At 51.5% G+C, this 17,126-nt stretch overlaps 1 protein-coding gene and 1 long non-coding RNA gene across 8 annotated transcripts in view; one reads left to right on the top strand and one right to left on the bottom strand.

Annotated features, from left to right (window-relative positions):
• Window positions 1-17,126, top strand: part of SLCO3A1 (solute carrier organic anion transporter family member 3A1) — a 298,502-nt gene that overhangs the window by 168,143 nt on the left and 113,233 nt on the right. The window lies entirely within an intron of this gene.
• Window positions 197-16,481, bottom strand: LOC145723589 (uncharacterized). Its single transcript, XR_014148801.1, has 3 exons — window positions 16,030-16,481; window positions 6,433-6,548; window positions 197-1,802 (listed from the first exon to the last, which is right to left on the bottom strand). It is a non-coding gene; the product is annotated as an uncharacterized LOC145723589 (long non-coding RNA).

Genomic DNA, 17,126 nt, shown 5'->3' with positions numbered 1-17,126 from the left:
TCTTAAAAAATAAAAATAAAAACAGGCAGTGAGGTTGAAGACACTTTCGGAGCCCATTGTCCGGGCGCCTGGAAGCATTGAAATTCACACTGTCCTCCCGATATTTCACTCTTTGCAGGAAGATTGTCCTCGTCCTCCCCACCCCGCCCCGCCTGGAGCATGAGGGCGGTCCCTCCCACCCTCCCTCCCTCCGTGTTCTCCCCGTTAGTGGAGAAATAGCCGTGTGCCGGCTTGGGCAGCTGGGTGGACACGTGGGGTGAAAGACTGAGGGACATAAATGCCCATGTGGTGAGGAAAACAGGAGGGGAGAACAGAGCAGACAGGGAGGCTGGCCTGGCCGGGGCCCAGCGCGGGAAGGGGCAAGGCACAGAGTCAGTAGTGGGGTCTTGTTGCCTGTTGGGATGATCGCGGCTTTATGCAGAGGGGCAGGGAGCCGTGGCAGGGTGCTGAGCAGAGGGGTGACAGCATCTGACGGCCCCTGTGTGCTCTGTTGACAGTGGGCTGTGGAGGGCAAGGAGGATGGTGGGGCTCCATGCAGAGACCCAGAGGGATCCCTGGAAGCTGGGAGCAGGGGAAGCATGTGTGTATCTTAAAGGGAAGACTGAGAATATTCGGATGGATTCTTTGTGGCGATTGGTTGATTCGAGGAGTCTAGGAGGGTCTCGCTAACTGGACGGGTGGGGCCGCTGTTAGGATGGGGAGGGCTGTAGAGAGAGCATGCTTGGGTGGGGTGGGGGCACACGGCCAGGAGCTTGTGTTAGGCTGTGCTAAGCTTCAGAGGCCTCCTGGGCATCCCGATGAACACAGAGCAAGTGGGTACTTGGCTACAGGAGCATCGAGGTCAGGAGCAATGTCCATCTGGGAGTCATCCAGGTGGGACCTGAAACAGCAAGGCTGGAGGAGATGGCCCAGGGACTGGGTGCAGATAAGAAGGGGAGCCTGGAGCACGCCCTTGCTGAGGGCCGGAGGCCAGAGGAACAGCTGGGAGGGTGCAGCGTGTGGAGTCTGGGCAGCCAAGGGAAGACCGTAGGTCCTCCAAGAGGAGAGATCACCTGTCTAGGGTGGCAGGTGAATCGGGTAGAATGACAGTGGCCGTTGGATTCATCCTCTTTGGCATCCGAGGAGGCCTGGTTCCCGAGTCTCCCCCAGCAGTGACATGTAGCTCTTGTGTATGGAAAGGGCCAGTGAGAATACCACCGTCACTGATCCGCTGGGTCTCACTGTCATGCCCATAGCCCAAACTGTCACTCATTGATGGCCCGTTATGTGTCACGTGATCTCCATTTACTCTCATTTGATCCTCCCCACAGGACTGGAGGGTCCCCACATTTCACAGTGGCAGGAACTGAGGCTCAGAGAGTTTTGATGGCTTGTTCAAGGTCAGAGTTAAAGGGGCAGAGCAGGATCAGGAAGCCAAGCCGGTGGGCTCCCGGGCGTGTGGTTTTTCAAGCTGGGGGCGGTTAGTCCAGTGGGCACAGAATAGCTCCAGAGGGAGCTCTGGTCTAGGCTTTAGTACTTGAGCTGGCCACACAGGGGGCCTCTTGCATTTCCTCCAGTGGCCTCACAGGTCTCCCCGCACCCCTCCCCCAGGCCCTTGGCTGAATTTTTGTAAAGAAATAAGACTAGCTCAGTAACGACTCCAAAAAACTTCACTCTATGCTCTGTATGTTATGACGACAGTGGTGCAAAGGTAACCTTCGCCGGAGGGAAATGTCACGCTTTTTCTTTGCTTTTTCCTTTGTTAAAACGATGTTCGGTAAAAAGCCATGTTGTGTGGCCCAGAGGGATATAGAAACCCAGATCTGTTTGAATATAAAAATAGACAAACTCAAGTAAATACACATATACAACTGTGAATTGCAAGAAGACTCTCAGGCAGGCTGAGTGATCTCAGAGAGAACCATGAACCAGACTGAGTTTGGTTCCTACCACCACCTTGCAGAGGGGGGCAGAGGACTGGGTTCTGCCAGCCCCAGGCTGCTCACTCCAGGACAGCTCAGGGAGGGAGGACAGACTTCCCATAGTTACAACCGGGAGAGAGTTCTAATGCCCGTGCAGTCCCAGACCCCATGGTACCCCGACTTGCAGAGACCCATCCACGAGGGGTCCATAAGGGTGTAAGTACCTGTTCAGTGCCCCTCCCTGACCCAGGAAAGGCCCCAGGCCTGCTTCCTTCTTCTTCTGGGCCCAGCCTGTGGGGTGTGGGGGCTGATGGTGGGGAGAGGGTGGGAGCTTTGAAGAGTGCCATAGTTTGGGGCCCCATCCTGAATTTGCTGGCAGGGTGGGGTGGCGTGGGGTGCTCGCACAGTGCTCAGGGAGGACTGGGGCATTTCCCTGCTGTGTACCTGGGGCTCGGCCACTGCCCCGGGCTGGGACCAGCCCCTCCAGGCTATGCTCCAACTGCAGAACAACTTCCCTGGGCCATGCTGCAATTAGAGGAAGAAGACACCCCATCTGTTTTCTGGATTTCTCCTGTGTGTCTGATCATCCTTCTAGCCAACTGGGTTTCATGAAACCCAAAACTGGGTCTTGCCTGGAGCCCATTCTCCTCTAATTTTTAAAGCCAGCCTGAAAGTTTGTTCTGGGAAATCTAATTGGTGCGCTTCCTCTGCCAGCCTGTTGTTGAAGAAGGGCTGTTTAGTTTCTGAGAAACCTTCTGGGGCTTTTTAATGATTCTCTTCAAGTTTTTCTTCTCACTGAAAATTCCACTTTGCCAGGAATTAAGGGGCTTCAGCTCCTGAGGACTGCCCTCAGGTTGAGAAACGGACAGCCCTGCATGCTCCCCACCTGCACAGAAGCACCTATTAACCCAGCCTCTCCATGCACCTCGGTAGGGAGCCGTATGCCTCCTTCCAAACCCAGGTCGTTCTTTTTTTTTTTTAATTAAAAAATTTTTTTTACCATTGCTTTAGTTACCACCTCATGTTTCTAAGTTCTAGCTTTGCTGCAACCAGGAACTTGCCTCTGAGATGTCTTCTAGCCCGGAGGTCTTGTGACTCTGGATTCACAAGGGCTCACCTTATGCTGTGCTGGCAAGTGCCCAGATTTCATGGCAGAATGACCGTTTTTATTCGACAGATCGTTAGAACGTGACCTCTAAGAAGATGGGAAGAGGGAGGCAGGCCTGAGGGCTGTTTTGGTTAACTGTGACTTGGAAGTCCTCGTTCCGGGTTCTCCTGCTCCCTGGTGACCAGCTCAGGAGGCTCATTATTTCCACCAACAGTGACCGGATGCATTCTAGGGGCCACACACTGTTCTGAGTGCTGGGGACGCAGCAGCAAATATTCACAGGGCTCATACTGTAGCAGCTGCCATGGGATGCCATGGGATGCCAGTGTGTTCTGTGGGCCTTAGAGCCTGGAGCCTCTGTGATCTCTCTGTTGCTTGCAGCTTGGTCTTTAAGAGTGCAGTGATTTTCACCTACGTGACGTCTTGGTAATAATGTCTATGCCAGATGCTGCGTTTCTGCCCTTTCTTCCTGGCCCGACTTGGGGGAAATTGATGCCTTTGTTGATTAGACCCTTCAGGCCCCTTGGTTGTGGGTAGCAATCTCAAGCTCAGAGGCTGGTGCTTGGTGACATTCGTGAGAAATGGTCACGCTAACCCAGAATTTCTACCCTGAGTCCAGGCTTCTTTCTTCCAAAATCTCAGCAGTAAAGATGTGTGTCCGCAAGCAGAGAGTCAGCTTCTAGGACACTAGACGTAGAGCCATCCCCAGCATAAATCAGTTTCCTAACACATTTCTAAAGCTGTCTGTACGTTGCTAAAACACAGCCCTTGAGTTGCTGAAACTTCATTCCCGTGCATTGTTGCTTTCGTGTGAAACTGACCACATAGTCCCCTGGAAGGTGCAGCCTGAGACCCGACATCCTCTGCTCTCGAAGCCTGCTCCAGCGGTTCATTCGATGCTGGAACGTAGCAGGTTTCCCCAACACACCGATACGCAAGGCTTCCTTCCCCTTAGCTTCTGGTTTTCATTGTTTTCTCCAGATTACAGGTATAGCAGCCTAGCGGAGAGCATTCCAGCAGGGTCTTGACCTCAGCGCCGTCACCCTGTTTATAGCTGGGATGGTCCGTCCTTAACCATGGCCACTGGACCACCCGTGTCCTGGGTCCTGGGAGGAGCAACTGGTTTACCCATGCAGTAATGGATCTGAAGGCACCTCCTTCGCTTACGGCAAAAAATTATTTGGAGATCAGTGAGACCCTCTCAAGAGGGTCAGACACAGCATAGCAAAGTGTGCCAGGGCTGGAAGACCGGTGTTCAGGTGCTTTCTCTATAGGACAGGTGGCTGGGTGTATGGACGTGTCACCTTAGCTCGGTCCTGTGTCATCTCTAAGATGGAGATCATGATTCCAGCCTGAGCAACCTCCCCGGCTGGCCAGGAGAAAATACCTGAGATAATGGGAGTAAAAGTACTTGGGAAATTTTAAAATTCTGTACAAATATGAGAGATTATTATTCATCTTCTAGAAACAGAAAAAAATGATCTGTGGAAGAGGAAAATGCACAGGGATGTAGAAGATGCTGGCCATTTTGAAGATGTGTGCAATTTTGACACTCAGCTTCGCTGGTACCGCTAATGTTTTCAAGAATAGCTGTTCTTAAGGCTTCGAAAGAGGACACTTTCTCACAAAAGCAACCAGGTCTGTTCTTTGAACAGTTCAGGGCCCGTGCAGGTGATGGTGGTCAAGCTAGGCCAGGGAAATTTGGAGACCCGGTCCCGTGGTGAGCACTGGCATCTGTAGCAGCAGGAGGTAGTCCAGGATGGGATGAGAACATGCATGCATCTTTCCTGTGCTCCGGGCTGAGGAGGTGGGGAGCGGCTGAAGGAGACATTCCAGAAGGCCCACCCCACGTGAGCCATGCTTCGCACCTAAAAGCCGCCTCCTTCCTGTGATCCTGCCCCAGAGTGGGGAGACGGCAGAACGAGGAACTGCAAGCCCATCTGTGCTCTAGGCGCGGTGTCCCGCGGTGGCCCTGGCACTGTCCTCTCCCACGGCCCCGCCCAGTGCTCTGAAGTCCAGAAGGCAGTGGGAGTGCCAGGACAATGCTACCAGCCTCTGTCGTTGCTTGGGCCTTAACTGAGCATCTCAGGACAGTAGGGTCGTTCCTGCCAGTGCTGGCCGGTGGGCAACTGCTTAGGAGAGCAGAGAGGGCACCAGCCTTTCACTGCTGCCTGTTGGCTGCAGGTCTCGAGCATCAGTGAGCAGCAGAGGCATTCGGGGAGCTGTGTAGAAGGCCCAGTTCCAGGCCTCACTTTTTACAAATCCAGATCAACTTGGTCTGCCTGGGTGGTGGCCTGGGAATATGCATTTTTGACAGGCAGCGGGACTGATTCAGGTGTCAGTGGTTTGAGCAATCCTAGACCTCTAGGTGCATGTCCTGATTTGTCCCCCAGTGCTGTGGGGCTGGGCTGGGCTGAGCCGGCCTCGGACCTTCTGCACCCTCCTTGGTAAGGCCCATCTCACGTGGCCGCTCCAGGCATTGGGTTGACTGTGATGCTTTTGTAGAAAGTGTCCAGCCTACAGAGGGGCTCAATAAATGTTAGTACTTGCCCTTTCTTAGAGCGACCCTGGGCAAGAACGAGAACCGGATTTATTTCAGATTTCCTAAAATGTACGACAGTTCTTGGTCCCCATTAACTGTTTTTGTGCATGTATAATATGGATATGTTTCCATCACTCAGTGAGTGTTTTATCCAGGGCATTCACCTGACCGAGCAAGGATCTCAGATTTCAGGGACAGGGAGAGAGACACAAATGTTGTGTCAAAAGTAATTGCCGTTACCGGGGACCAGAAGCTCTGCTTTTGGAGGTGAGACTTCAGTGCATGAACCTAATAATGTTTGCTAAGTAAACAGAACTCATAAGAAATCAGCTAACAGACCGAAGAAGATGAAATTGTACAATCCTTTGTACACAGGAATTTAGAGGAAGGGGAAAGCAGTTGTGGGCTATGCCCACCCTGGCTTCTAGAATGAACTGTATGGTCATCTTGACACATTTATTTTTTTAAATAGGCTCTGTGCCCAACATAGGGCTTGAACTCATGACCGCAGTATCAAGAGTCACATGCTCTACCGACCGAGCCAGCCACGTGCCCCAATACATGTATTTTAAATGCAGATGGAGACCGGCGGATTGCACTGAATATATGTGTACATATGTGTGATTAGAGTCGTAGAGGGGCGCCTGGGTGGCTCAGTCTTTAAGTGTCTGCCTTTGGCTCAGGTCATGATCCCAGGGTCCTGGGATCGAGCTCCACATCGGGCTCCCTGCTCACGGGAAGCCTGCTTCTCCCTCTCCCACTCTCCCTGCTTGTGTTCCCTCTCTCGCTGTGTCTCTCTCTGTCAAATAAATAAATAAAATCTTTAAAAAAAAAAAAAAAGGGTCGTAGAGTTACAGAATCTGAAGGGATCTTACACTTACCTCCCATCCTTCCATCCTTCCGCCTGCCAACACATGCCCAGTGTTAGAAATCAGATCCACAATGGCCCAAGGAGCTGAAGTGTCTAAGGTACACAAACGGATTCCAAATTTGAAGCCTATAGATAAAGAAGGTAAATGAAATGGCATTTAAATATTTAACTTAAATCTTTTAGGAGATCTGTGTGCCATAGACTCTTAGCTGGGTGATACTGGACACCTTCAAATCTAATCATTGGAGGGTGGGCAGGAAGGAGTAGGGAGGTTTATTTAATTTAGTAGCCACGAGGCTCAGCGTCAAACTCAACGGTGAGCAGAATGCATCTTCTCGAGAGAGTGAGTGGGAGTGGCAAGAGGTCTAGGCTCTCAGGTGAGCCCTGGTCAGCTTGGAGGGTCACCAGTGGCTGTCCCCGAACCTGGCACTGTGCTCTCTCAGCCAGGTGCTTGCAGGGGTTTGTGCGGGTTCCCATAAATCCGCCGAGCTCTTGGCGTCTCTCCTCTTTACTGTTACCATCTGAAATTCACATGGTGTCAAAAATGTGCCAGGCAGAGGCTGTGCAAATCCTAGTCCAATCATTTTGCCTAGCGAGCCTAAAATTGATGATAAAAGTGAAAAGGTGTTGACTGTTGGCAACCGTAGTGAGGGAGGACGGAAGGGGTTGGCTGTGACCACTGTGTTGTGGCACCTAGAAATGATTTCAGGAGCACCGAGACTGTCGGCCCGTTGTTGTGCGGATGGGACTTCGTGGTAGCCTCAGCTCATTCACATGCCTCTGAACACTATGAGCTTTGTGGCAAGTCCCAAGTGATTCAGGGGGCGCTTCCAGCTTCAGAGTTGCTCACAGAGGAACCCGGCATGGCCCGTGATCATCCAGCACAGAGAGCGGGCCCTGGACTGTCTTCGGGGGCACAGAGGTGGGAGGTCAGAGAAGGCGTCACGGGGAAGCTGAGCCTCCGAGGGGGAATTGGAGTCCACCGTTAGACTAGAGAGGAGGGCAGATGTTTCAGGCGGGGACGGGGGGGATAGCGTGTGCCTAGATGTGAAGGTCTGGGGGTACTCCAGAGCAATGCAAAGCACAGGACCCAGTCAAGGAGGATTAGAAAGTTGATTTCAATTATGAGGATCCATACCCCCCACCCCAAGGGACTTAGGTGATCTTTTAGGCCACGCCAAATCACCTGCGGATTTTAAGATGTATATTTTAGGAGCGTGACTCGAGGTGGCCACAGAGGGAAGAGAAGAGAAGGGATAGATTCTAGAAACAAGATGGCTAGGATGAGCTCTTCTGTTCTGGGTTAGTGATATGATTTCTTGGGGGCACCTGGGTGACTCAGACTCTTGGTTTAAACATCCGACTCTTGGTTTCAGCTGAGATCATGATCTCAGGGTTGTGAGATCGAGACCCGTGTCGGGCTCCGAGCTCAGTGAGGAGTCTGCTAGAGATTCTCTTCCTCTCCCTCTGCCCCTCCCCTACTCATGTGCATGCTCAAGTGTGCATGCTCTCTTTCAAATAAATCTTTTTTAAAAAATGATATGATTTCTCGTGACCCATGTTTGTGCTGTTCACACAGCCATGGCTGTCTGATCAGCTAGGAGTTGTTTGGCTCAATTGTTTGGCCTGTGATGTTAGGAACTGTCCAGAGCATGTGTTTGCTTTCCATAGATGCCAGTAGACCTCACTTTGTTTCTTGGCCAAGACTAGACCTGGTGAGGCCTTAACCCCAGGGGCAAGCAGTGGGAAGAAGTGCTTGGACTTGTTTCAGCTTCAAAACTAAGAGTGTGGACAAGAGGAGAGCATCACCCAGTGGATTCTAGATACTCTTTGTCTCCCCAGTGCAGGCCAGGAAAACCAATGATGGCCGAGCAGCTGGCTCCTGACAAATCCTTGGTATCCTTCCTGCCTTCATTATATGTCAGCATTACTTGGATTTGAATCTGAGCTCAGGAAGAGGCTCTTGATAAATTTGGTTGTGGGAAGAAGCCAATTCCCACAAGATCAGAAAGACACCCCACCTTCCCCCATATACACACAGACTTTAGGACCACATCACACAGCCTTGGGGGCTGTCACTCTGCAGCCTAACCACATATCAGGACTGCTAGCCCCTCCCTGACCCAGGCAGGCTGATGGAGGTCAGGTACACCAAAGGAGACCATCCTTGGGCCACCCCGTCCAACCCCAAATGGAGAACTTGGTGTCGCATAAACATAACTTGATAACCTTTTTGTTCCCCAGTGCCCAGATTTGAATGCCAGCTGATAAATGAGCTCTGTGTGCAGAAGAACTTAGTTTTCATTTGCATTATTTTCCTAGGTGAGCTTCTCATCTTGTTCCTGGTTCACATTTTCCCATCCACCGCATCTCAGCCACTTTTAAAAATTATTTCCACATGGGGCGCCTGGGTGGTACAGTCGGTTAAACATCTGACTCTTGGTTTCAGCTCAGCTCATGGTCTCAGGGTCATGAGATCGAGCCCTGTGTCGGGCTCCTCACTCAGTGGGGAGTCTACTGGAGATTCTCTCTCTCCCTCTCCCCCTGCCCCTCCCCCATGCACGCTCTCTCTCTAAAATAAATTTAAAAAATTATTTCCACGTAGTGATAATCACTTCTGTATATTGAATGTCTGCCCTGTGTTGGGCGTTTTACATGTGATAACTCATTTAGTCCTTACTCAGAACTCAGGTTGCAACTCAGGTAACCCTGCTTGTGGAGACCAGCTCGGGGCGGCTCGGAGAAGCTTTAGCAGCGCTGTGGGTCTCTGTCTCCCCGGTGGTTTTTGCTGGACTTCTCTGAGAGCCTTCCAGCACTTCTGCCTCCCCTGTCATAAAAGGCACTTCTGTCTTGACCTGCCTCCTCCTTCCAGCTTCAGTCTGGTTCATGCCTGCTCTTCCCGTAACCATACCCAGTGGCCCCATGGCTCAGTATACAAACTCCTGGCCTCTTAGGATGAGATTCAGAGATGACTAGTGGCCTCTGTCTCTCACCACCGTCCCCCTCCCTGGAACACTGTCTTCGCTCTGCTTCCTGGGAAGGGGTGGGCAGGCGCCTTTCCTCCCCTGCTGATCACTGCTTCGTCACTTTCTGGGCCTGTTTCCTGGACCCCTCCAGGAGCTCCTCCCTCACCCTGTCCAGATAAGCCCCAGCTCCAGGTGTTCTGTCCCCTGGACCACTAGCTCCGGTCTCCTCTCTTGGGGCTTCCCTCCCTGCCACGTCCTTGGTCTCTCAGGCCAGCCAATGGGGCACCTCTGGCCCCTCCCAGCTTTCCCTTCTTAACCCAGCAGACCGGAAGTCCTGCTAGAGCTTCATTCCCAGAGGCATCCCAACCCTAGAGCTCCTTTCTCCAGACCTCATTACTGTCAGTGGCTCTTCTACTTCCTCCTTTTGGTCCCTCCTCCTGCCTCAGGCCATCCTGCACTGGGCGGATGCAGCCCTGACAGCACTTTATTACATCATCCCCCTACTCAAGAGCCCACAGCAGCTCCATGTCGGCGGTTGTATTGGGTCCATCCCGCCTGATCCTCCAGCTTCTTCCCGAAGTGCCACTCGGTCTGTCCAGGGAGACTTTTCCCTACCTCCAGCTCCCGGAGTGCTCTTTGACTTCAGATAAGCAGGTCCCCCAAGCCCACCCCCTCCCCATCCCCACACCCGCTCTGTGGTTCTGTCTGCTCTTCCCGGACCTGAACCCCCCTCTCTGCTTGCTTCCATCCTCCATCTCTAGCCATCCACCAGGCCTTGACCCCCAAACCTGCTTCCTCTTCTTTCTGACACTTACAAACGTATGGTCTCTCAGAATAATACGTGCTTGTTGTAAAACGTGTTTTAAAGTACAGAGAAGTATAATGAAGAGATTAAAAAAAGAACTTAAGAGTGGCAATTTCTGGGTGGCGGAATGATACTTTGTGTTTATCAAAGATGAAATGTATAGGCATCTGTAGAGCACGTATTATTTTTTACACAATTGGAATTGTGTTGTTTTTACATTTTATCATACTTTACCGGCTGTGAGAATGTTCCCATCCCACTAGTTTTAAATGGCATTTTAACAAGCTGTGTTGTAATAACCCGTTCTGTGGATGTGCAGTTGAGACCTTTAGCCCGTCTCCTCCTGCAGGTCTTTCTGTGGCTTCCAGCATTTTAGCATCATAAATACCAAATGTCCTGGTTCCCTAACTCTAGCTGTTTGTTTTCTGTGTCGTATGGTTTAGCATTTTTTTTAATAACGCAGAGGCAAATTGCATTTACTGAGCGGTTGTCATGTGCTTAGTGCCTTCCATTCTCACGTAAGCCTCCGAGCCACCTTGTGCAGAAGACAGGAGCCGTGGGGCGCCTGGGTGGCTCAGTTGGTTAAGCGACTGCCTTCGGCTCAGGTCATGATCCTGGAGTCCCGGGATTGAGTCCCGCATCGGGCTCCCTGCTCGGCGGGGAGTCTGCTTCTCCCTCTGACCCTCCTCCCTCTCATGCTCTCTGTCTCTCATTCTCTCTCTCTCAAATAAATAAATAAAATCTTTAAAAAAAAAAAAAAAGACAGGAGCCGTATCTTGAGTCACTTGACTTCAGTCATCCGGTTTGTAGATTATGAGGTCCAGCTGTGGGCGCAGCCTTTGATCCCAGATCCAGCCCCCATTGCCCTACCCTCCGTGATGGTGTTAAGGATGCACAGCAGCTCACCCCTGTGGGCGAGTGCTAAGACTTGATGAAGGGAGTGGGCAGCCTCTTTATTTTACCATCCCCTCCCAGCTGGATTAGAAGAGCCTCTTTGCAGTCAGATGCACACCTCTGGGCTTAATCATAGATGCAATTAGAGCTGGCAAGCACTTTTTCATTTTATAAATGAAGATGCTGAGGGGCTCATCAGGCATCCACAGTGTCAGGGGATAAGCTCTATTGGGTAGCCCATGGTAGATGCAACATCCAACCCTCGGACACCCAAATTCCAAATTTACTGTTAGCTGGAGCTCCTGCTACTGTCCCTGCCCGTCCATCAGACCTGGGGACCGGGCCTGGCTGCCCGTGCTGGTGGAACTGATGTTGCCTTACTCCTTTGGACTCTGAAATTAGGCTGCCACCTCCTCCCTTCTCCCAGGGGAAAACCCAGAAGCCCCCTAGGATTGGTGAACCCCCCCCCACCCCCGGCTCATTTCCCTTCCTCTGCCCATCCTTCTGCAGAGTCCCAGGGGCTCTTGGCCAAAGCCACTCTGAAAACCATCACATTTTCTTCTGTTACTCCAAGATCTAAAGCCATCTTCCCTTGCTCCAGTGACGTTGACTGCTCTGTGGCTGAAGGTGTTCATGTTTCCTCTCCCTCTGACCATTATGGTGATCATGAGACCCTTCATATAAAGCTGGACCATCTAATGGGTCTTTGAGAGAAAGAAAGGGAGAAAAACAAGGGTGGGTTCCAGGTGCTACCGTCTTCCCCAGCGCTTCCCCTCCTCCTTTTCCAACTGAGGATATAAGCAGGTCAGTGTGAAGCCGTTAGCCCCTTCGCTTTCATTATCAGTCCCCATGGGCTTCTCCCAGAGAAAGGAGAGAGTCCTTTCTGTGGAGCACAAGGCATTTTTCATTACCCTCAAGAAAAGGAGGGTTGAGGTGCAGGAGAGGACGTAAGATGGGGGCAGGAGGCTAGGGGAGGAGGAGGTGTGGAGGAGAGAGAGGGCCTTGGAAGGGGGCCACTTCAGAAGTGCTGTTGCTGATGCGAAATATGGCCCCGTTGTCACTGGGGAGGAATTCCCCACCTAGTTGACGACAATGTTCCAGCGATTCTCAGCCTCAGCACTGTTGACATTTGGGGCTGGCTCATCTTTTGTTGTGGGGGGCTGCCCTGTGCCCTGTAGGATGCTTAGCAGTATCCCTGGCCTCGGTCCACTAGATGCCAGGTGCCCGCAGCAGATGTGATGACCAAAAATGTCTTCAGACATCATCATATGTCCTTGGGCGGGGGGTGGCGGGCAACTTCTCTTTCTGTCTGCATTGAGAACCATTCAGCAGCTTTATTGGGGAGCTGGTGTTTTCACCTACCCCGACTCCTTGAATCCCCACAATAACCACGTGAAGGGAGTGGCATTAGCCCCATTTTACAGATAAGGACACTGAGGCCCAGAGAGGTTACATATGAGTGGATAACAGTAAGTGCTAGAACCAAGATTTGAATCCAGGTTGGTCTGATGTCAAAGCCCATTCTCTTAGAGAGAGGTAGGGTTGCAAGGAAAAGCAAAGCCACTGGCGGGGTTTATTTTGAGGAAATAGTGGGATATTTTGCAGGCAGCTCAAGACAGGGAACGAGATATGATGGGGTCTCACAGAAATAGAGTCGGCAGGTTGGGAGCCAAGTTTACGCGCCCGTCTCTCGGCGCTCCCTGGCTGTCCTTCTGCCTGTGTCTTTGCACTTGGTGGCTGGAAGGGCGCTCCTGGTTCTGCTTCTCCCATAGCTTCCATGCTAACCCTGTCCCCAACCTTCTTAATATGCCTCAGTCTGTGTGTCAGCAATCCATGTTCCCAGGAGAAACCGTGCAGTTGGCTCAGCCCGGGTGAGTGGTTTGCTCCTGGTCCAATCATGTGTGTGTGTCAGGGGCCTGGGAGCTGAGAGGAGGAAGTGATTGGCCTCCCCTACACCCTGAGCCCTTGTCTCTGCCCCTTAGCTGTCCTTGCTGACCCATCACCATGACAACAGAGGCCATGTTCCCACCACCTGGAAGGCGAGGGCTTTACAGACCAATACCTAGGCCACCGTGTCCTACAGAGTGAAGCCACGGGAAGTGTGAGCGGACACATCTGTTTCTTCCATTTAGCAAACAAGTGGAGCCAGATCAGCCCCCCAGAAATTGATCTTTACCAACACTTAATGAAGAGTTAGCTAGTTAATAGCCCGTGACAAATCCAGAGACTGTTAGGGGTCTGACAGCCCAGACATTGACAGCAGCAGTGGCCAATTTCCAAGAGATTACTGACATTTGGGGCCATTCAGGAAGACATCCGGGAGGAAGTATTCACAGAGTTGTTTCAGGCACAGGGAGGGAGGGAGGAGGGAGAAGACTAAATGGCAGCTTGGTAATACTGATGTTGGCATTCTCTGAGCCGAGCACAAGTTGTTCGAGGAGACTTTTAATCACAGGAGAGTTAAGAACAGAAGGAACAGCGAATCTCAGAATTTCCTTGAGCTCAGAATGAATCCAACAGGCCCCCAGAGGCCCAGAACCCTTTGGTGTCATTAGGGTCAGTCCGGCCCTTGCCCTGTGACTGGGTGACTGTCACTGTGGCTGATCCCTAGCCAACACACTTAGGTGACTGTCCCGTGCAAAGGAGCCCGGCCTCTTGTTTTGCTGTTGGTGCTGATGTCCACGTCTGGTAGGCATTCAGCAGGTGCAACGGTGAGCCCACTGTGGGCCGGGCACCTGGCCTGGCCTCTACCCTTGTGGAGTCCTGGGTACAGAGGAACGACTAGCTGGAGGGCAAAGAGGACGTTGCAGTGTGCTGTGAGTTCCAACAGAATAGAAATAGCAGGTGTGGGGAGCACTTTCTGGGTTATGCCTAGGGACACGGAGCATGGGGCACCATCTAGACATTCATAAAAGGGACTCCTGCACTCCAAGAGCTCACACTGAATATGGTGGAGAAGTGGTCAGAACCCTTGCCTTCACTGCTACATCTCTGTTGTTAAGTGCCCTCAGCTCTATCTGCAGTGGCTTCTCTCCATCTCCCATTCACTGGCCACCATCACCCCCAGCATCTCCTGGGTCCACTCCGTCCTCTGTTACTCACACAGCAACCAGATTCCCCTTGTCTGCCACATCCCTGCTCAGAACGTTCCATAGGCTTCCTGCTCCATGTAGGATAAATGCAGACTGCTTCTATGAACCACGGGAGAGAACCCACCTTCCTCCTGAATCTGTGTCCTTCCGCTTGGCCGCTGTCCATGGTGATGCAGCCTCCCGACCCACTTGCTGTTCCTGAGACCCTTCACACTCACTCCCAACGAAGGCTTTCACGTGTGCTCTTCCCTGCGTGTGGAGCTCTTGGCCGCCGGGACCTGCTGCCTTCTCATCTGCCAGGCCTAAACTCAGATGCACCATCTCACCACAGACCTCTCTGGCCACCCTTCCAAATCTGCCTCTCACCCCACGCCCACTGTCACATTTTCCTCTTGGATTTTCTTCAGAGTTTTTAGAAGTATCTTGCCCATTTATTTTGCTGTGGTGGAGGTACAAAGAGGTAAGAAATGCATCATGCTCAGGGTCCGCAGGGAGGTGAAGGTTTAGGTGACATTTGAGCTGGGACTTGAGGTATGACCTGCTAGGTTAAGATGTGGATGGAAGGAATTTTAGGAGAGGGAACAGCATGAGCAAAGACACAGAGGCCAATGAGTGTGTCACCCTCAGAAAACCACTTTGAGTCAGCATGCCTATTGCCAGATGACACAGGAAGGCAGAATGGGAGTTGAGGGGGTGCTGAGACCCCACGCTAGAGCATCTGGGCTTCCTCCTGTGGACAGTGAGAAGTCAGGGGTGCACATTGAGTAGTGTGCTAGAGCTCCTGGATTTGCTCGATGGAACCAAATAGGGTTTGAAAGTGAAGTCAGGTTTTCAAAAAAATAGGCAGAAGTGGGGTGCCTGGGTGGCTCAGTAGGGTAAGCGTCTGCCTTCGGCTCAGGTCATGATCCCGGGGCTCTGGGATCGAGTCCCGAGTTGGGCTCCATGCTCCTGCAAGGAGCCTGCTTCTCCCTCTCCCTCTGCCCCTCCCCGCCAGTCGTGCTTGCTCACTCTCTCTCTCTCTCAAATAAATAAAATCTTTAAAGAAAAAATAAAAATAGGCAGAAGTAACTGGGGGCCAAGTCTGATGAGGAAGAGAGTGTGCTGAGACCGGGAGCATCAGCTTGGAGTGAGAAGCAAAGGGAGGCCTTGGGATGACGAGGTCTTGTTTCCTGAACCCATCTTGAGCTGAACAGCCAGGTGGCATTCCTGTGCACTGGTCTTTGGGAGGTCTGCGGTGGCCGGGGGAATCAGCAAGTTGTTCCAAGAAGACACGCACATTTCCCACTGATGGTTTTCTCTGTCTCTGGCTAACTCAAGCCACACAGACACAAAAGTGCTGCATGATGAGGGTCAGATGCTCTTTGTAATTCCACAGCGATGAGTCTTTTTTGTAACATCCAGATGTCCGTGCTATTTTGGGCAGATGTTCTGGGGAGCAGTTGGTGATGACCTCACGAGGGTGTGACTTTAAAAACCAAATAACACAGCTGCAGTGAGTAAAGCCGGACTCTGCTCTCCTAGTCCCTGTGTTGCAGGGCCCCTCGTGCCAGGTGACCCCACACCACCCCTGCCAGGGGGTGGGGGGTGGGAACACCAGCAATGCCTTCAAGCCCTGCTTGCCCCCGGCTGCTGGGTGAGCTCAGAACATGTGGGAGTGGCGCTGGGGCCTTTGAGAGAATTTTCCAGGGACAGGACACCTGTACTCTGCTGAGGGCCTTGTTCCTGTGCTCCTCGGGGCAGCCCTTTGTGACCAGGTCAGCCTCTTAACCTGTCTGAGACCCTATTTCTTCATCTGTAAATAAATAGATAATAAATAATTTCTTATAAGTAAAGAAAAAAGGAACACCTACCTGGCAGAGAATCCGAGAATCCGGTGAGATCCTGTGTGCCACGGCCTTTCGCGTTCTGGAAGGCTCCATACAGATGTTAATGATCTGGCAGCAGGCTTCTAAGTAAGGCATCAGGCCTCTCCCCTGAGCGTGTAAGAATTGGCTGGCACCTCAGGGGTTCATCCAGTCTGAACTCCAAGCCAGTGAAAGAGCCCGTTCTCAGGGGTCTCCACAGAGAATCACGAGCCTCTGCTTGGATTCCTCCTGTCTTCGGGAGCTTGCTTTTTTCCAAGGTCCCCTATTCCAACCGCAGACAGGGTTCAGGGCTCAGTGCACTCCTTTCTGCGGAGCCCGACATTACCCCTGTAATTCCCAGCTTCTGGTTTTCAAGCACTCCAGAGCCCTGCTCTCCAGCATGGTAGCCGCTCCGAATGCGGTTACTGAGCGCTTGAGATGTGGCAAGTCCGAACGGAGATACGTCGTCAGTGACAAATACACTCTGGATTGCGAAAGACTTACTGTGGAAAAAAAGAACAGAAAATCTCATTAATTTATACATGTGTAAAGAACATTTTATATGTATGTTAATTTTATGTTTACATGTTAAAATAATTTGGATACATCGAATTCTGGAAAATATTAAAGTCAGTTTCACCTGTTCAGTTTTACTTTAATAATGCGACCGTTCAAAGAATTTAAATTACATCTGTGGCTCACATTATACTTTATTATTATCATCGGACAGCGCTGGTCTATAATTATGCAAAATAAACTAGATCCGGCCTTTTTACCCAGCAGCCCTTCAGATATATTAAGATACGTACTTTATGCCCCAGGGCTTGTCTTCTCGTCTATCCCCACGTATCGATTAAACACCTGCTATGTGACAGGCACTGTGTTAGGTGCTGAGGTGGGATGTGATGGTGAACAAAGTGGGCTCGGTCCTTGCGCTCTTGGAGCTATACTTTGATGGGGGATGTAGACCCTATCAAGTCTCACAAGCAGGACTGTGGTTCCACATGTGGCCTCCTAGCGCCCCATTTTCCTCCTTTTTAGTACATTTGTTATTTTACAATAAACACCGCGAAGTTAACTCTTACTTCCTCCTTTCCATACTT

This window comes from Leptonychotes weddellii, chromosome 9 (genome assembly GCF_054177405.1).
Source record: "Leptonychotes weddellii isolate Sample4059 chromosome 9, ASM5417740v2, whole genome shotgun sequence".
Classification (NCBI taxonomy): domain Eukaryota; kingdom Metazoa; phylum Chordata; class Mammalia; order Carnivora; family Phocidae; genus Leptonychotes; species Leptonychotes weddellii.
Note: the sequence above shows the minus strand (reverse complement) of the source record. Positions and strands in the feature narration are given on the sequence as shown.